Source organism: Mus caroli, unplaced genomic scaffold (assembly GCF_978045245.1).
Source record: "Mus caroli unplaced genomic scaffold, Mus_caroli_1 scaffold_3, whole genome shotgun sequence".
Taxonomy (NCBI): Eukaryota; Metazoa; Chordata; class Mammalia; order Rodentia; family Muridae; genus Mus; species Mus caroli.
In genome coordinates this window covers 127224290-127245608 of record NW_028227258.1, presented here as the reverse complement: position 1 = coordinate 127245608, position 21319 = coordinate 127224290, and the positions used below count along the sequence as shown (strand labels likewise).

At 43.4% G+C, this 21319-nt stretch overlaps 1 long non-coding RNA gene across 2 annotated transcripts in view; it reads left to right on the top strand.

Annotated features, from left to right (window-relative positions):
* Window positions 1-334: 334 nt before the first annotated feature.
* The window catches only part of LOC147005661 (uncharacterized), a 123316-nt gene continuing 102331 nt past the window's right edge, over window positions 335-21319 (top strand). Inside the window, exon 1 of one of the 2 annotated variants that reach the window (XR_015046638.1) lies at window positions 335-399. This is a non-coding gene — a long non-coding RNA (uncharacterized LOC147005661). Of the gene's footprint in view, window positions 400-11337; window positions 11501-21319 lie in introns of those variants that run through there. The other variant, XR_015046639.1, reaches the window with a different exon arrangement.

Sequence of the window (21319 nt, the reverse complement as noted above, 5' to 3'; positions counted from 1 at the left end):
ATTTGAGTGTGGCTCATTTTGCTTAATCATGGACTGCAGTTCCACTCATCTGCCAGCAAATAAATGACGGTGCTTTTCTTTATGGTCAAATAACAATCCATTTTCTTATCCCAGGGTTCATTGGTGGACTTCTAGGCTGATTTTATACTTTCCTTACTGTGGTTAGAGTGCAGTATCTCTATTGTACACAGATTTGATTCCTTTAGCCACATACCCAAAGGTGATACAGCTGGGTTCCCTGGGGGTGGTAGTGTGGGGGTGGGGCTCCACAGTGACTGCCCACTTCACACCCCAAGCAGCTGTGCAGATGCTTCTCTGTGCTGACTCTGCTAATGGAAACTGCACTGGAAGACTGGGGACAGTTCCCAGCCTCCACTTGCAAGGTATGCTAGGCAGCAGGTAAGTTAACCGTTGCTTTACTGACACTTACCGTGATTATCAGCAGGACAAGCGTCTCTCCTATCCATTACCTGTATTTCTTTCCTTTTTGTAGTTAACTTTTAAAATGTTCCTTACTAATTGTATTAGACCGCTGTAGTGGCACCACGGAATTGGTGGTTCAAAACGCAACCTTCCCTATGTCTCTCCAACATCTGTGGAGAAACTGGTGCCAAGGGGAGGATTCTCCTAAAAACTTACCTAGAAGACCACAGTGTTTGATGTTGAACTTTGGGAAGCTGTAGAAAACACAAAGGCCAAACTGCAGGATAAGGAGGAAATTGGCTGTGGTCAGCGAAAGCTGCTCTCACCGGCGGGTAGGCGGCCTTTCCGGCTGCTCGGGGCGTAAAGTGAAACCGCATGGTGGCGTGAGGGAAGGCAGAAAATCTTACCTCTTGAGAAGAAGAGAAAGTAGGTCAAGTTCCGACCTGGAACATTAGAAGGCGGTGTAAACAGCACACAGCAGTTCCTTGTAGCAGTTCAGATGAACGTGGTGTTGGGTTTTGCTTGGGCAGCCATGCAGACAGAGCTGTGAGTAGAAAGAGCAGAGAGTACTGTACTGGGACAGTTTCTAGTGGTTGTCATCTATCAGTGTCCAAAGTGTCTGTGTGAGACAGGACTGTTTCTCAACCTTGGAGCTTCCCATTTCTGTCTCCCAAGTGCTAGGATAACAACCCTTAGTCAGGATACGCAGCCAAGGCTGTTGTCTTAGCAATCAATTGCCTTGTAGATTGCTTTTCAAGATTTTATAGCAAAGAAGAAGTTGAGTGTGACTGGCTTGAGTTTCATGTGGGAATATGAGGTGAGAAATAAATATAGCGTAGGCATCTCACTTTCTAGTTTCATGCTAGGCCAGTAACTATTGTATCAGATATTTGGAATTGATGAATCATTCCCTCTAATAGTCAGACAGCGTGATTTGCTCTAAATGCTAAACAATTGGCAGGGCATCCAGAGGGCTCAGGTGGGCTTGTCCTCATGACTTCTCCATCTGAAGCACGTGCTGGGAGGGGCGGTGGACCACGATCTGCATTTCTACCTGATGCTCGAGGTGACGAGCCAGTCATCCTATGGGTGTGGCAGTAAAGACGCTTGACACTTTTATGAGATCTGATAAACCTAGGTAAAATTCTGCCCAAAGACTGGGATTAGAGATGGTAATGTCCAAGGTTCCTTGCAACCAGCTTTGTCAACACCATAGCGAATGAGGACCTGGATCCTGTCTGGCTCTTCACTTAGTGGCCTGGAGAAAGCCCCTGTGGTGACTGGTCTTGTCTACACTGCAGTGGAGACAAGGTGTAAAACGGATGCTCTGTTACCACTGGACGTGGAGGATCTCCGTAGACCACTACCGTCTCCACATACCATTTCTCCATGGCGTCGGGCCAATCCCTCCCCAGTGCACCGCAGCTTTTTACTTGGTAGAACAGAAGCTGTTACAGTGTGATTAATTTGTCTCCTGAAGGGGGCGTTTATATTAATTAACAACTGCTAAGAGCTCTGGAGATGAAAAGTGCTAAATACTTATGTCATGATTGCCCATGAAATAGTGCCATATAATAACTACTCCACCAGAACTATGGCTAACCTTCACTCACACACACACTGTGATGGGGCCGAGGGCCAGCAGAGGAACCAGCCATGTGGAGGAGCATTTAGGTATGAATGAGCCAAGGTTTAAACTGACTGAACTCATTCTGAAATAGGGTTTGAAACCCAACACCCCTTGACTTGTGTTTCACCGTGACAGTGCTTCTGTTGGGGGTATATGTCCCCCAAAACAATTCAATTGCCTTTACTTCATATCCCTTCAGAATTACAGGACTTTTTACATTTTATTTCTAATTCTCCCTTTAGAGCATAATCATACTCACACAGACAACATTCGTATTACCCTTGCTGAGAAGGACACATTGCTTTGCTGTGTATTGTTTGAGGCAAACAGAACTCTTTAGTGGGACATGAGCAGCCCTTGCTCTGAGTCAATGACTATTTAAGGATATGAGTTTAATTCCTTCGGTAGAAGTCCTCAAAAACTTACACATGTGCACAGATGCCCACATGTGTGCACATACATGCATGCACACACGTTCATGCATGCACACACGTGCAACAGGACAGTGCATCCTTTCTAGACTGTGTGCTCACTGAGGCTGGTGCTTTATTCCTGATGGTGTTGTTGCCTGTGGATTTGTGAATTTATGAGATCATGTTTCTATCTTATCTTTCTTTTTTTCTTTTTCCTTTTTTTTTTTTTGAAGCAAATCATGGTGTGGTCAACACTCACTGCTGTGGTTTATTTATTTATTTCAAGAACATGTTTTTTTCTCTCTCTCTGTCTCTCTGTATCTTTCTCTCTCTGTCTCTCTCAAATCAAAGGATCGAATCTCTAACATCCTTTGCATTAGGACTCTGCAAATAATTTAACATATTTCATCTAAGGTATATTTCTGGGAATCTTATCTTGCTTTCTAAGAATTCATTGATAATATTTAGTTCTTTTATGTCTTTTATGTCTTGAGACAATTCAAAAATTTTCTTTGATAATTTTCTCAAATTTAATTTTCCATACATATATCACTTTTGTTTTTTTAAATAAAAGGTTGAGGCAGCTGCCTTTATTAGAAAATACCTTCTCTCCATTGTTTGTTGGCACTCTAAGCTGATGAGCCTGTCAGGAGAGGGATTATGGGGAATCTCAGACTTAAACTAATTCTCATTTCTAAAGCAGTCAGTGGAATATGTAGCATTCACGTCTGAGAGGTACTGCAGTGCAGTGAAAAGCATGGTAAAGTTTCAGTCCGAAACCCGATGTACATGCTTACCCGACAGGTGAACCGTGACACATCAGCAATCGTACTCAGGCCCTGGGAATGGTGATAGCTTCATCACAGACTGCAGGTATTCAATGCCCACGGTTTGTGAGCCCTGGACCATGTGCGCCGTGCTCGTCTTTGCTGGCCAGGGGAATCCAGTTGTGTTCCCTGCTGTTGCGCCATTGTTTTTACTTTATTTCCCCAACTCTTGTCTGTGTCAGTTCTTTTTCCAGGAAGGATTCACTATTGAGTAATTCTCACAAGTTCCAGTGGCTCTGGTCTTCTCATACTGTATGTCACAACATTCCTACCAGAAGATCACTTTTAAAAAGGAATTTAATCTTAAGGGACAAAAGATTTATTCCTGATATTCTCTTAGTGAGATGTGAATGACATAAGTGGAATACTTGACTATTTATACATTTAAAAAGGCTTCTAGAACAGCAGGTGGAGGGTATTCTATATGTCACAGTTTACGGGGCAATTTAACTTCATAGATCTTATTTACAGGCTTCCAAGGAGTACTTCCTTCAGCAGAAGACCAGGAAGTCCTCAGATAACCTTTTAGACAGAGAAAGGAATGGGGAAGGATCACCTCCTTCTGGTATGTAAGCCCAGATAAATATTTGGAGAGGAATGGGCTCTGCACACATGCAGCAGGGCATGGGCCATCCTGGCTGCACATTTTGGCAAGCTCCCAGGTTGACTTCATTACCCAGCCTCACCAAAGACAGCTTTGTATGCAAGCGCGCATTGTAGCCCCAGGTGTTGAGAACCAGACCAGCAAGGTGCTCCCAAACAGATCCCTTGAACAAACTTCCTAGTGCCCAGATTCCTCGTTTGTCCCTCTGTCTTCAGCAACCCTGTCATTCCTTCGAGTCCCTCTGCATCAAGTGTCTTTTAGCTGCACCTTTTCACACTCCCAGATATCAGAGCTCTCTTCTGGCAGGCAGAACTGACAGCCCTTCCATCCCGAGGGCAGCTCTTGGTGGCAACTTCATGGCAAAACTCCATATGTGTCAATTTACTGAGAGAGACAAGGCAAGCCCCTAATTAAGATCTCTGCAGGTTTAGATTACAGACTGTATATGTATGTGTATGTATGTATGTATATGTATGTGTGTGTGTGTATGTATGTATGTATGTGTGTATATGTAGCTCTATTAGCCTTGCAAGGTCAGCATATTCCTGTGTTCAGAACACAGGTTGAAAGACCCCTTGGGAGGGCCTTGCAAACCACCATGCTGGCATCCAAGGAAGTACATCAGAAGTCAAGGACCTTACTTGGCACCCAGCACACCATCCCCACTAGTGGCCCCCATTGGTAAACCCAATGTAACAAGTATCCAAAAGTTAATTTGAAGATGTCATCATTTTCTTAGGTGAAATAAAAAGTGCCAGAAACAAATGTTATTGTCCACACACATCACTGTGAAATGACCCCTTTCTTTGCATGGGAAGACTTAATATGGGAAGACAATCCACACTCCAGGCTATGCTTGGCATGCTCTGTCCCTGACCACACGCTGGAAGAACTGTCCATGAAAGGGAGACACTTCTGGAGTCGTGTCTTCATTTGTGTCTCTCCAAGTCAACATCTGCTGCACCTGAAACTCTAGGCTGACACCTCCATCCTAGGTCTTCTGGTACATGGTCACCACTCTACAACTCTACCCATTGCCCTGCCTTTGTTTAGATCCACACGCTGGATAAACCCTGGCTTCCTGTGGCATCCCAAGGCTTCACAGATGGGATGACTTCTGAAATGGTGTTTTATGAGGGCAGGGTTTGTGAATAGAATTAATAAAATCTGCCTCAAGGAATTTACAGGTTGTGTGTGTGTGTGTGAGTGTGTGTGTGTGTGTAAGGCAAAAAGAAGTTAGCCTATCGTAACAATGGCCCAAATTGCAACTTATTACTAATGTTTCTGGTGAACCCCAACTCAAAGAACAGCAACCTAACGCTGCACTTTAGGATCTGTTGATATTGTCAACAATACCTGTAGCCATATTTGGCTTGCAGCTGCTGTGTCTGCCTCTATAGCTATTCTGGCATCAGGGAATAATATATTTTGGAGAGTCAGTGATCTAAGGTGTCAGGCTGACCCAAAGAAGCCAGATGTCCTCAAGAGCATCTTCTCAGAGACCCACAGCAGAGCACCACCCTTCTCTATCTGCCATTTTCTGTCTCATTGGGTAGTTGGAGGCAGCAGTGGGTGAGTGTACTTGGGATGGGAGCAGAGTTAATAGGAACAACAGTTAATAGGAAAACAATAGCTTCAAATGGATTTCATGAGCTTGTACAAGGACAAGCGGGCAATGACTCTGGCCCAGAGAAGGCTAAACTTAGTCTTGGCTGCTTGGAATTTAGCACTCTGTGATGGGTAGACTGAGGACACAACTCAGCACTGGAACAGGTACCTCCAACATTCCCTTTCTTGAATATAATGCTACTCTTTCCTTTGTTCCACCATTCCTTGTAAATTTCCATTGCTAAATAGGTACCAGAAGCAAATGTTAGATTAGTAACACTGGTCAATCTCAGAATGGAAGTTTCATTCATTTAAAAACTATATACTTTTTAAAAATAGTTTTATTTTTTAACGTATATGACTACTTGTTTGCATGTATGTAAGTGTACCATGTATATGTCGGGTGCTTGTTGGGGCCAGTAAAATCTGTCAGGTGCCCTGGAATGGGATACAGATGGCTGTGAACCACTATGCAGGTGCTGGGACCTGAGCCTCATCCCATAAAAGAACATCCAGTGCTCTTAATTGACGAGCCAAGTCTTCACTCCTTAACAACTTTACATGTTTCAAAAATATTTATTATTGTCTTATTTTTGAAATTTAAAACGTTAATCAGTGCGTTTTTCTTCCTCTACGATTTTCCTCCTTCAAGCGTGAAGAGAAGGCTTCAATCCTTCATGACAGCCCTGTCTTCTCAGGCACAGGGTGGTTGGGGCAACCTTTCCATTTGTACATGCGTGAGAAGTGTTGGGCGATATTGACATTGCTGGTTATCCAGAGCAACCCTGAGATACTTGAATCTCATTGGCCCGAGTGGGAACCCTTGTCTGTTGCCTCCTTTCAAGTGTTTGACCAGTCACTTCAGATTATCTGCACCTGTTACCTAACACTAAAACAGATAAGACTCCCACTTTACATATGCCCACTTCGACTATGCCACAGGACTCTGACAGTTCTTCTTAGCCTGTGATTCACTTGGCTTTCTCTGAGGTCTGATGACGACAACAGGGGCGAGCTGAGGCTAAGACTAGACAGCAGTTTTCTTCCCAAAGAGTCAAGGCGTCACATGAGTTTTCTTTTTCTACTCAAAGGACCATGCCACCTCAGTAAGTACATTTTTTACTTGCTGACTAGAAACCCAAACACAACTGTTTATAGATTAAGATAAAATGGCCTATCTAAGATCACTTGCCACTATTCTATTTTCCCGAGCGCACTAAGATAGAGAATCAGTTTCACACATAGCTGGTGCTTGTCCCAGGACCATGCTACCCTACAGAGTACAGAATGATATTTTGTGAAATTAGAAGAATTCAATGCACATTTAAGAAATCAAATGGGTCTAAAACTGCAGTCCCAAACAACGCCTACATGAGAAAAATAGAATCATAACCTCTACTTGAACCAGCCTCCGTCCCCTCCTTATTCCTAAGGTAGGAAAAGAACTAAGCCAGAACGGCTCTGTCTGTTTCCATGTATCTGGCATGACTGTTTCATGCAAATGCCTTAACATTTTGAAGCCAAGTCAACAGACCCTGGTTTATTGGCTGAACAGAGGATAAAGCAGCCATTGGAAAATCAGCTTGGAAACACAGGGCAAATATATGAAAGAGGCAAGCCACAGCTTGTATCAAAGAAAATGTAGAAAACTCCAGCATTACAGGTTTATCTAAGGTGTGGTCTGGAGTAAGCCCCAGTAATTACCCAAGATTCCACAGCCAGTAGCTGAAAAATGAGTTTCTTCACGGACTTAACCCTTTCCCCTGCCTCCGTCAGCCTCTCACTGGAAGCACGCCACAGTCGGGTTTAGATTAGCCTGCAAGAATTTCGTTCAGGCCTTGTCTCAGATTTAAGTCAAAGTTCTATACAATCTGAGCCTCAGTTTCCCTAGTCTGGAGGTGAGCTGCTATCACCATGTCCCCAAGAGGAACACTGTAGTTCTGCCCTTCTAGTTTTCATGACAGAGGGAAACACTTCTTTCTCACTGAACCTGTAAGAGTTATACTTAAGCTATCGACATGACTGTGAGTCAGAAGGCCTAGAGTATGGTAAGTAATGAGAAAATGACTAACAAAGACGACCCCAGAACTTTTTTTTTTTTTTGGTTTAAATTGCATCCAAAAGGAACACAGGAACACAGCAGGGAACAACAGCAGCACAATAGCCCTTTGCTTTAACAATTCTTAAAAATGACTTTTTTTTTTCCCCTTCTGTGTGTCTTGGATGTCCATGTCATAAATACCCCTGTCTTCTGATGTATTTTGGTGTTTCCTTGTCAGAGAATCTTCTCTCTGCCTCCAGTTTGGGACTTTAGGCTGCAGTTGACTGTGCCCCTGTTACTGTGGAAGCACACAGAGCACTGTGCTTTCAGCCCTTCTTCCCACACAACCACTTTCAACCAGGAGCCAGACCATCAAATCTTGGAACTAGAAAACAATTTTAGAACAATTTGGTCTAATGTCTCACTTTCTGAGCTGTGTTAGAGGTAAACTTAGCAGAAGAGATGTAGAGGCATGGGAAAGTCCCCATGTGCTCTGGGTTCTACATGAATAATTGGGTGGATTTGGTCTAACCTGGGACGCATACTGGTACAATATCATTAGGTAAGCACTATACTCTTTTGGGATCTCCAGCTTTTACTTGATGTGTTTTTTTCTGTCTCAGAACCGAGGCTGGCACACACAGCTAGCCAGTCATCATTTCCCTTTTAGCTCTGAGTTCAGAAGTGTCTCCGATTTTTCCATGACTTTTGATGCTCTTGACATTTATTGATCATTTTGTTTAGTGTTCTGTAGGTATTTTGTAGAACATCCATGGATTTGGATTTGTCTCTTGTTTTCTTGGGCTTCTGCTTGTGCTATGCACTTTGGGGAGGAAGACCTTCCAGGTGACGTATCTTTCTCATATTAATATTAATATATTAATCATATCCATATTAATATAATGTAACAGTGATTAATTAATGTTAATGCAACAGTGATGTTATCAATCTGACTGAATGCGACCTCTAGAAGTTTCCTATCTCAGAAGCAAATAAGTAACCATCACCCACAGTCAGGGGATAGGGAGGTAGCTCCGAGTTGGGGGAGTATTTACATAAACCATTGAGGGTTTTTCTCTGGTATGGGAAGTGCAGGCATTTCTTCTGCCCATTTGTTTATTCAGTTTTGTTTATTGATATGGCTGTGTTGTCACCCTGGAGTTCTCATATATCTTACTTAGGGCCTTACTGCTGTGAACAGACACCATGACCAAGGCAAGTCTTATAAAGGACAACATTTAATTGGGGCTGGCTTACAGGTTCAGAGGTTCAGTTTATTATCATCAAGGTGGGAGCATATCAGCATCTAGGCAGACATGGTGCAGGAGGAGTTGAGAATTCTACAACTTCATCTGAAGGCTGCTAGTAGAAGACTGGCTTCCAGGAAGTTAGGACAAGGGTCTTAAAGCCCAAGCCCACAGTGACACACCTATTCCAACAAGGCTATACCTATTCCAATAAGGCCATACCTCCAAAAAATGCCACTCCCTGGACTAAGCACTTACAAACCATCACACCATATAATTGCTTCTTTTGTTGTTCAGTAGCTCTATGTTGGTACCTGGGTACCATACCACCTCACTCATTTGTGCCTTAAACATGTCCTTACTTTCTAACATTAAAAGGCTGATCTTGTATATTTCCTGCTCTAGTTTCAGAATCATTAAGAGTCCTTGGTCCTTTGATTAAAAATGTGATGTCTCAAACCAAGATCTGGGAGCTGGGATGCTCATTGTCCCTGGGGTGTCACTAGATCTTTGGTAAAGAGAACGAGAAATACGAGAAATGTGTGTCTACAGGAGCTCATGCATGGATACATAGATAATTGTTTCCCTTTATTTCTAAAAAAAAAAAACCCACATATTTTTATTTAATGGGCCCAAGTGTTTTGCCTGCATGTATGTCTGCATGTACCATATACATGCCTGGTGCCTGTGGAGACCAGAAGAGGGCATCAGATCCCATGGAACTCAGGTTGTAGATGGTTGTGATCTGTGATGGGGCTGCTGGGAAACAAACCCACATCTTCTGCAAGAGCACTTGGTTCTCTTAACAGCTGAGCCATCTCTCCATCCCCTTACTTTATTTTTGTAAGTTTCCATACAAAGTGATGGGTTTCCCTGTGATATTTTTATACATAGATGTTGCTGTCTTTCAGTCTTGTTTGCATGCATCTGTCCACGCTGACCTCTCTGGGGCCACTCCATTGTGTAAAGTCTGCTCTACCTTCTCTCTATGCCTAACTGTATATTTCTGTGTCAGTGTGAGGGACTTAGGTTCCACCATACGTTGTACACTGACTCATGTGTTCAGCCTTGGTGTATGTGCACAGACCATTCATAATTGTCAGCTTATACCCCTGTGAGAAATGCATTTACAGGAGTCAACACAGCACAGCTCTGTTGACTTGGTCTCAGAGTTTCCACTCCAAGGGCTTGTTTTCAAAGTTACTGCTTATTGCCTTTCCCCCACCGACCCATTTGTATTTTTTTTCCTGGAATGTAGAAACACCTGCTTGGCATATCTGCTGAACAACGCAAGTGTACAGTACTCAAGTTCAAGGGCAGCCAGTATTTCCTTGTCATTAAAAAAACAAATGTATCCAGGATTGAACCCAGGCTCTCATGTGCTAAGCACACACTGTGCCCAAGCCACCCCCAGTCTATGGCCCCCTTTATTGACTTTCTATCTAGATTCAATATGTCAAAGAAACATAGCATTTGTCTTTCTAAGTCTAGCTTATTTTGCCCAGGAAATAATTTCCAGTTCCATCAATAGTCTGCTAATGTTGATCTAATTTTTCACAAATATTCAGGGTACATGTACCACATTTTCTCAATCCATTCCTCTGCTCATCAACAGCTCAGCTGGTTTCATCTCCACTTTGAAAAGAGCAGCCATAGACATTGATGTGCAAGCATCTCTGCAGAATATTGATGGGGCTTCTCGGGTACAGTGGAGGCTGGATGGTAACGGTAGTAGTTCTATTGTTAGTGTTTACAGACATCCCGAGCCTCTTTCACAAACTAAGGGTAAGTCCCAGATCGCATGGTATATGGGCAGTAGACTTGGGAATCTTTTCCTGAAAGACAGTGGCAATACTTCTCATGTGGCAGAAGCTACCTGCAAGTCGTGGAGGTGAGGAGGGATCCAGTGACTTAGTGTTATGCCTTCCCCTGTCCTTCCTACCTGGGGAGCCCTGAAGGAAGAGAGCAAGTGCAAGCAGGCCTTTGTAAACAGCAAACCTGTGTCATCAGAGAGCATGACCCAGAGGTATTTTGAGCAATTGTGTATTTTGTGGCCTAGAAGCCCCTTGCCGAACAGGAAGGCTGGGAAGCTTTCTATAGCTTTACCACTTTCCTCTGAGGAAAGTTCCAGAGCCAGTCTCTGTAAGCCCACACAATGGGACCAACATCTAGGAAAATGAGGGGTCATAGCCTGGGCTTATGTGGCCATTTTCAGGGGTTTCTCTGAGGGACTGCAGCAGAGAGAGTGTGAGGAGTTGGAGAGGGGCAACTTGAAGATCTGGCTCATCAGTGGCCTTCAACTACATGGGTTCTAGGGACTGAACTCAGGTCAAGCTCGGCTGCAGGCACTTTTACCGACTGTCCCTGATGGCGGAGGACACTGTATTCATAGTGAAAAGCTGAGAGCCAAGAGTGAATACTCACCTCATTTTCTGTTTTACTCAGTCCAGAGTTCTCTGGCCAGGGAATGGTCCCACTTGAAGATGGAGCTTCCTCTATCAGTTAATGTGATGCAGGTCATACTCTGCCGACAAGCCTAGGGCCCATCTCCTAAGTCAATCCAGATCCTGTCAAGTTGCAAACAGTGCTGACCATCACTGCAGGCATGCACCACCAGGACGCCGGCTGGGCCTCTTTCTTTTAAGATGATTCTCTGTGAGAGGAGGCTGGAGAATGTAGAAGTCCTTTTGGGCACATCCGATGCAGGGTAATCTGCTCTACATTTACCATACCTGAATTCACCTGAATCTGTGTGTGTGTGTGTGTGTGTGTGTGTGTGTGTGTGTGTGTGTGGAGGCTGGGCAGTTGGGACAGGTGGCTAGGAAGGGAAGCAGCTGAGGAACATGCCATTGCCTTTGTCACCCGGAGGATTAGTTCTGTTATTGTGTAATCATTTTTCTCCACATGCCATGTTTTAAACTAGAACACATGGGTCGTCTCAACTTCTGCTGCTCAGAGCTCAGGAGTAGCTTAGCCAAGGGCTTCTGATTGACGATCTGTTGCAAGTCTGTGTGGTGGTCAGGGCTACAGTCCTCAAGTTCTCAGAAGCTAGGCTAGGGTGGCATCAGGAGAGATGTTGCCCTGGGCTACAGGCAGGCAGCCTCAGTTTCTCCCACACCTGTCTCTTCTCAGAGATGCATGAGTTTCCTCATAACATGGCGGTCGGCATCCCCTAGAGGGTCTGGCCAGCAAGCAGACATGCAAGCGCCTGCAGTTTCGGGATCCTTCCTTGGAACCCCCCAAGCCCCCGCCCCCATTTCTCACCATTCAGTATGGAAGGAGAACACGCAAAGATATGAATGTGGAAGCCTGGCCTTTGTTTGGATTCTGTGTTCATAAAATTGATGTAGTTTTTCCCAACTCCCAGGGTCACCAGGAAGCCCTCTAACAGTGACCGTCCTCTGACAAAAGGCACGATTGGCACGCAAAGCCTTACACCCTAAAAGCCCTAAAAGAAACTCACAAACTCCCCCGAACTTCCCACTCAATGTTCTCTTCCTGTGATTCTCAGCTGTGATGTCTACAGCAAATGGTCATCCTGTAGGCACGGCTGTGAGACACTGTGGGAAAACTCTGCTAATTAAGGTTGAAGTCTACTGGATTCATTGACCGGATTGCCTTCTGGGACTGTGCCCTATAATGGAGGACTCCATTCATTGGCAGGGTTTCCCCTTCTCTGACCTTGTCTGGGGAGTTCTAAACCCTCTACCTGCAGAATGTCACGTAGTCTTAGTTAGATTACAGGTTCAACTTCCTTTCTCCTGGTAAGAACCTGTTCAGCTAGCCCCTGAGATTTCCTGAAATACTTCCCCATGCTAATGAGGCATTTTTGGTACCCTAAGCCTTCAGCCAATGACCTTTGCCATCCTGGATGTTTCTACCCCTCCCCTCCCCCCAAATTATCACCCCAAGTAAGGTTGATCTGACTGTGTGGTCATTCACCGAATGTACTCACAGGGCTTCTGGGCTCACCCCTCTCACTGTCTCTGCTCCCATTGCCCCATGGACCAATATCAGCCTACAGAGGGCAGGAAGAGCCACAGACATAGTTTGGCAAGGGGTTTCTAGGCCACAAAATGCACATTTGCACAAATTGCCTCTGGGTCATGCTCTCTGCTGTTAGGACTGCGCACTGCCTTTGACCAAGATCTCCCATCCCACCTCAACTTCCAGGGTTCCCAAACAGTCCTGGTTAGCATCACATTCTGGTTTTAGAACTTTGGGCAGTTCCTTCTCACCAAGACTCACAGTCTTTCAAGGAGAAAAAAAGTAGATATATTATCTGCATGCTCAGGATTCAATAAGATAATGGCATCTGAGTATGTGTGTTCCTGTTCATGTGTGTGCATGTGAGTGTGAGGCCAGAGGACAACCTCAGCTGTCTGTCACACAATGTCCAAATTATGTTTTCAGCCAGGGTCTGCCACTGGCCTGGGATTCCCCAATTGGCTGGACTGAGTGATCAGTGGGCCCTAGGAATCCTCCTGTTTCTGCCTCCATAGACTGGGCTTACAAGTGCCAATCACTGCACCTAGCATTTCATACTGCTTCTGAGGACTGACCCTAGACCATCATGCTTACAGGGGAAATGCTTTACCAACTGAGCTATCTCTCCAGCCGCTAAACATGGTCAAGCAGACAAAGTATCTTTCAAACAAATGCTTTCTCTCTATTTCTGTTTTTATCCTATCTATCTATCTATCTATCTATCTATCTATCTATCTCGTCCTGTTCACATTCCTTCATTTGAAAGGCTCAACTGTTTCCTGTGAGAAGGTATAGTCTGCATCTAGCATTGGTTGTATGTCTTTTTTTTAATTTTTAATATTTTTATTACATATTTTCCTCAATTACATTTCCAATGCTATCCCAAAAGTCCCCCATAGCGCCCCCCACTTCCCTACCCACCCATTCCCATTCTTTTGGCCCTGGCATTCCCCTATATTGGGGCATATAAAGTTTGCAAGTCCAATGGGCCTCTCTTTCCATTGATGGCCGACTAGGCCATCTTTCGATACATATGCAGCTAGAGACAAGAGCTCTGGGGTTCTGGTTAGTACATCATGTTGTTCCAACAATAGGGTTGCAGATCCCTTTAGCTCCTTGGGTACTTTCTCTAGCTTCTCCATTGGGAGCCCTGTGATACATCCAATAGCTGACTGTGAACATCCACTCCTGTGTTTGCTAGGCCCTGGCATTGTCTCACAAGAGACAGCTATATTTGGGTCCTTTCAGCAAAATCTTGCTAGTGTATGCAATGGTGTCAGCATTTAGAAGCTGATTATGAGATGGATCCCAGGATACGGCAGTCTCTAAATGGTCCATCCTTTCATCACAGCTACGAACTTTGTCTCTGTAACTTCTTCCCTGGGTGTTTTGTTCCCAATTCTAAGAAGGGGCACAGTGTTCACACTTTGGTCTTCATTCTTCTTGAGTTTCATGCGTTTAGCAAATTGTATTTTATATCTTGGGTATCCTAAGTTTTGGGCTAATATCCACTTATCAGTGAATACATATTGTGTGAGTTCTTTTGTGATTGTGTTACTTCACTCAAGATGATGCCCTCCAGGTCCGTCCATTTGGCTAGGAATTTCATAAATTCATTCTTTTTAATAGCTGAGTAGTACTCCATTGTGTAAATGTACCATAATTTCTGTATCCATTCCTCTGTTGAGGGACATCTGGGTTCTTTCCAGCTTCTGGCTATTATAAATAGGGCTGCTATGAACATAGTGGAGTATGTGTCTTTTTTACCGGTTGGGACATCTTCTGGATATATGCCCAGGAGAGGTATTGCTGGATCCTCCGGTAGTACTATGTCCAATTTTCTGAGGAACCGCCAGACTGATTTCCAGAGTGGTTGTACAAGCTTGCAATCCCACCAACAATGGAGGAGTGTTCCTCTTTCTCCACATCCTCGCCAGCATCTGCTGTCACCTGAATTTTTGATCTTAGCCATTCTGACTGGTGTGAGGTGGAATCTCAGGGTTGTTTTGATTTGCATTTCCCTGATGATTAAGGATGTTGAACATTTTTTCAGGTGCTTCTCTGCCATTCGGTATTCCTCAGGTGAGAATTCTTTGTTCAGTTCTGAGCCCCATTTTTTAATGGGGTTATTTGACTTTCTGGAGTCCACCTTCTTGAGTTCTTTATATATATTGGATATTAGTCCCTTATCTGATTTAGGATAGGTGAAGATCCTTTCCCAATCTGTTGGTGGTTTTTTTGTCTTATTGATGGTGTCTTTAGCCTTGCAGAAGCTTTGCAGTTTCATGAGGTCCCACTTGTCAATTCTCGATCTTACAGCACAAGCCATTACTGTTCTATTCAGGAATTTTTCCCCTGTGCCCATATCTTCAAGGCTTTTCCCCACTTTCTCCTCTATAAGTTTCAGTGTCTCTGGTTTTATGTGAAGTTCCTTGATCCACTTAGACTTGACCTTAGTACAAGGAGATAGGAATGGATCGATTCGCATTCTTCTACATGTTAACAACCAGTTGTGCCAGCACCATTTGTTGAAAATGCTGTCTTTCTTCCACTGGATGGTTTTAGCTCCCTTGTCGAAGATCAAGTGACCATAGGTGTGTGGGTTCATTTCTGGGTCTTCAATTCTATTCCATTGGTCTATTTGTCTGTCACTATACCAGTACCATGCAGTTTTTATCACAATTGCTCTGTAGTAGAGCTTTAGGTCAGGCATGGTGATTCCACCAGAGGTTCTTTTATCCTTGAGAAGAGTTTTTGCTATCCTAGGTTTTTTGTTATTCCAGATGAATTTGCAGATTGCACTTTCTAATTCGTTGAAGAATTGATTTGGAATTTTGATGGGGATTGCATTGAATCTGTAGATTGCTTTTGGCAAGATAGCCATTTTTACAATGTTGATCCTGCCAATCCATGAGCATGGGAGATCTTTCCATCTTCTGAGATCTTCTAGAATTTCTTTCTTCAGAGACTTGAAGTTTTTATTATACAGATCTTTCACTTCCTTAGTTAGAGTCACGCCAAGATATTTTATATTATTTGTGACTATTGAGAAGGGTGTTGTTTCCCTAATTTCTTTCTCAGCCTGTTTATTCTTTGTGTAGAGAAAGGCCATTGATTTGTTTGAGTTAATTTTATATCCAGCTACTTCACCGAAGCTGTTTATCAGGCTTAGGAGTTCTCTGGTGGAATTTTTAGGGTCACTTAGATATACTATCATATCATCTGCAAAAAGTGATATTTTGACTTCATCTTTTCCAATTTGTATCCCTTTGATCTCCTTTTGTTGTCAAATTGCTCTGGCTAGGACTTCAAGTACAATGTTGAATAGGTATGGATGTCTTACCACTCCTTTTCTTCACGGGGTTGGGGGACATTGCTTTATCAGCAAACCCACCCACCAAGGGCGTGGCACATAGCTCACACCTGCCCTCTGAGGCATAACTTGGGAACTATGATGCTCCCTGTATTGGAGCAGTCCATGCCACTGCTCCAGAATGGATATAGATCTATGCTGGTTATGTATCCACACTAGGCAAAAATTCCTCTACAGCAACAAGTTGGTTTTACATTTTTGCAAAATCATTTTAGTTGAGTGACAGTCTTCCCGTGAGCCATTGAACTGGCCTAGACATCATTTTTTTAGAGTCCATTAGTTAAAGAATTTGTGTTGTGTAAAACTGACCATAGAGATCTGGGAATAGCTGAGCAGATTGGAAAGGACAGTGGGCACTGTGTGTTCAATGTAAGTTATCAATCTAGTGTATAAAAATTAAAGACCTCGTTAGCTCCCGGTGCTTGATGTGAAAGCACCTAGGCTCACATAATAGGTCACACTTAAGTGACTCTCTACTTAAGAATGAAGCTGTCTTTGCACCACACACTGGTACCAAGGAATAATAAGAAGCGGCTCCCTTAACCAAGCTTTCTTAAAGGAGCTGACCAAGTGACAGATTGGAGTTGCTGTGCGTGGAAAAAGAAAAAAAAAACAAAAATAATTTGACCTCCTAGAAGAATCAATTTCTCCGTGAAGTGGAGCAAGACGCTAACAAGTGCTCCCATGAGTTTCTTTGCTATTGAGATGCCCTGTGATGGTCTTGCTTCTGCAGGAGGCACTGGGGACTGGGTATTAGTGCGAGCCAATTCTCTTGACTGGTCTAATTGCATAGAATTTCTGACAGGGTACACCTGGGACCAAGGGCCTGGATTCACTGCAAGAGTGTGTGTTTGTATGTGACAGGGAGTTTTCAGGACACTGAGGATGTAAGCATCATAGATGCCTGGAAGACATAGAGTATGAATTCTATCTGAGGTTCCCTAACGAAGGGAACACTTGCTTCTCTGTGGCGAAGTTTTAATCTTTTATTATTTGGGTTTTTTTTGTTTTGTTTTTTGTTTGTTTGTTTTTGTTTGTTTTGTTTTGGTTTTCGAGACAGGGTTTCATTGTATAGCCCTGGCCGACCTGGAACTCACTCTGTAGACCAGGCTGGCCTCAAACTCAGAAATCCGCCTGCCTCTGCCTCCCAAGTGCTGGGATTAAAGGTGTGCACCACCATGCCTAGCTTATTATTTGTTTAAAAATGACATTTTAGCAAGTATTAATGGGGAAAAGAGAAAGGAGGAACTGGGCTGGAAGCATCCAGTTTCCCGTGAGTACCTCGATGTTTCACCTGACTAATGTGTCAGTGTGTGAGGCTTCATTTTCAACGAGAGGCAGCATCAACCTGCTATGACATCCTCTGTTGAACAAGATTTTTATGTTCTTCATAGCTTAAAACGACTTTGTTGCATCAAAACAATAACTGTCTAGGTGTCCTTTGGGATGCAGGAGGGAGTGTTGGTATAAAATAGATCATTAGAAGTAGATATGATTAAAGTACATTATATGCATGTATGGAGGTATTATGGTGAAAACCCTTAGGTACTATTGTGTATATACACTAGGAAATTTTACAAAAACTCAAAATGAACTGTTTTACACAAGAACTACCACACAAAATGATGCAGTGACTCCTAGGGTCACCCTGCGGCCTGGGTAGGGTGGTGACTGAAGGCATACTGTGTCATTTTATATAGAATAAGTAGGGAAGTGCTTTAAAGATGCAGTGCACAAGCCAGAGTGACTGCCATCCAGACTTGCCCATCTCTCTGATGATAAGGGTTGAGAGAGACTGGCTTTCGAGAGAAACTAAAGGAAGTAAACATGCCAGATGACCAGGCACATGAGTAAAGTGAGAAGCAACTGTGGCCTCCACAGTGAGGTAGAAGCGACCGGGAACATTGCAGGACTCTGGCTCCCATTCACGTGTCCCCATCTGCTGTCCAGGCAAAATCCTACCTGGAAAGGGGAATATAATCCCATTTCCCTCGGTTTACTTACGCTCCATCTGAAAAAAAAAATCCTGATATTCTTAGGAAAGATATTTTGAATCTAACAAGTTTAGATGGAACCCAAACTCACCTTGCAAATTAAGAAAACAAAAACAAAAACAAAAAAGTGTAAGCGATTTAATGTCTTTCATAGAAGGTCTGGATGCCAGACAGTACAGAAAGCAGGGATCAAAATGATTACTATCAAGGCCAGAACTTCAACAAAACATTTGTTCTGAAATGCACAGACTGTTATGACAAAAGTCTAGACAGTGATAATGACCCTTAATGTTGAAAAGAAAAAAAAAAGACTTCAGAGAAAAGAAATGGAGAAGGAAAGGAAGGGAGTGAGAAAGGGAGGGAGGGAGGGAGACAGGAGAAAAGAAGGAGGGAGGAGAGATAGAAGAGAGGGAGGAAGGAAGGATGGAAGAGAAGAAAACAAAGAAGGAAGGGTGGAAGGGAAGAAGGAAGGGATGGGAGGAGGGAGGAGGAGGAGGAGAGGAGAGAGACAGGGAGGGAAGGGAAGGGCTGACTTTCTACTTCAAGCTGCATACTTTCAGTCAGTTTATACAGAGCATGCACTGGGAGAATCCAGGCTGGCAGGCAGAGATGTAACACAATACACTCAGATGCCCTCACAAGTCAGGAGCTTTGGGGGCAGAATACTGGAGGGTGAAGGAAATTAACCAGGATTTTATTGCCGTTTATGAGAAGTCAGGTGTGAGAGGCACACACCAATCTTTGAAAACAGACTGGATTTGCTTAAAAGCAAATGGTTTTTGTTAGGGGGCTTATTTTACTCATGTCAAAAATATGAAATTACACCATTAAAGGAAGTGGTAAAATCTACATCACTGCAAAGCCTCGGGGATATATCCACGTGTTCCCACACGCTCAACAGCTATGAAAAGTGTGATTTTCATTTTACCTGCTAATCGAGTACTTGGAGATATTCAATGGGGGCTTATCCTCTTACTTTTGATTTCTGAGCAATTTCAGAGACACATTCTACTGCAAAAATAAACTCAAATGCTTATAATTCCAGAAATTCATGTTACAACCAATGTTTTATGTGGCTTTTACCCATGGTTTGAAGGAAGCAGCCATTTCTGATCTACATTTGTGGTCTCGTTTAAGGTTTTTCTGGTTGAGGGATTAAGAAAATACTTAATGATTTTGTGCATCTCATTTATATAACTCTCTAACAAGGTAACAGGGGAATCCCTGAGAATTGAGTGAGAAGGAACTTTGGTCTGAAAATTTGAAAATTTACTTTGATTCTCAGTTCTGTGATTTCCCCTCCCCCACTTCTTTTCTCCCTTTTTCCTTTTCCTCCTTCTTTGTCTCTCTGTCTCTCTGTCTCTCTGTCTCTGTCTCTCTCTCTCTCTCTCTCTCTCTCTCTCTTTCTGTGGTGCCACTGACCAATCAGAGGACCAGGCCATTGCGTTCCCCTGGTTCTCACCTCCCTTCCCTTTTGACCTCACAGTTTTCAGTGGGCATTTGTTAACCAAGATGGGGAGACCCAGCTCTGCAAGCGTCCATGGAAGCACAACATCCTCAAAGCAGAAATTACCTTACATTTTTAAGTACTCTTTGAAAAGTTTAAGTGCAATAAAATCTCTTCAGTATTTCAATATATATAATATAGTAATTACTTCTGCAATTAGAAGGAACAAAGCATTAAATCACTTTTTATTAAGTCATTTTCAATAGATGTATTTTATACTTACAAAACCATAAATTTTACATATGATAGGCATAATACTTATTAGTTTTGATTCACATCCATATATGGTGTTCATGTAGTATTCCAGCACATCTTTATCAGGGAATTATCCACACAGGAGTGACCCAGCTGCACAAGAAACACAATAATTAGAAGTTGCAAGGGCACAGAGAGACACAATGTCAGAAAAACTCACATGCAATGAACAGCAACCATTTCTTATTGTGCTCCCAAGAGTCCTCCCAAGAGCGAGCCCATGAAGCAGCTATAAGACACTTAGAGCTTATAAGACACTTTTATAAGCAGTGGTAGGGAACAGTTGAGGCCCGCTGAAAATTTTATACAAGCAAATTTACTGACATCAGAGGTTACCCTATCCGTCACTTAGTTGATGACTTCCTGGGTTTTGAGGGATGAGTGGAACACAGGGTCTAGAAAGCCAGAGCAATGGGACCATAGGTGGCTGCCCCTGATGCTCCTGCCTTCCTCCTCTGCTGCCTGGACAGGGGCCATCAGTGGTTACTGAGACAACCCTGATATTACCAATGGAAGGCATTTATTCCGCTTTATGTAGCTGCAGCAATGTGCTTCGTGGGCTTGCATTTGTGTCAACTAGTCTTTGAGTCCAATAAACACAATTGTCATGAACCAAATATCTACCTAAGGGTGAGTTGAACTTTCTTGCTCCTCATACTTTCTGGATGTCATTTCCTTGAGAGATAAAGTAAAAACATGCATATCTATTTATCTGGGGTCTTTGCCGTGGAAGCATGCTGTGAAGACAACCTGTGATCCTGAAGAAACTTCTCCTCAGATGGATGTCCTAGCATTAAAGCACGCATGAAATCAAGTGACCACAGGATTAGCTCAGCTCCTAGGCACTAGAATACCCATGCAATATATTTGTATTAGCATTTTCATGTGCATAAAATATTAGTGTTGTCATTCAAGGAGTAGAACACATGAGCTGCAGACAAAATAAAATCAGCTTCAAGACCTCAGCCTCTGTAGGGTTCTGTTTGTTTTTCTTACCCTCAGGGAACACAGGGACTTTCCACAGTCCAAGCACACTGCTCCTGGGCTGTTTAACCTTGACATTTGACCCCTGAGGCCATAATTTGCATCTGACTATGTACTATACAGCTGAGCCATTTTCCAGCCCTGAGAGCATCTTTGAATATGACATCTCTCGTCCCATCTTGTTCTCATGATGCAGCAATAAAAGGGACATGGAGAGCTCTGAGCCAGGGTCATGAGTAGCCTGCTGATGCCATTGGTATGCTTGCTGTGGAGTCTGGGAATGGGGGAAGTCATTCTTTAAAATCCCAGTGTTTCCAAAGGAGTGTTAAATGTTCATTTACTACTTTTCTTTTCGGTGTGGAAGTGTTTTGGCTCCATGTGTGCCTCTGCAGTGCTTTAAGCCACCACGTGGGTGCTAAGAACGAA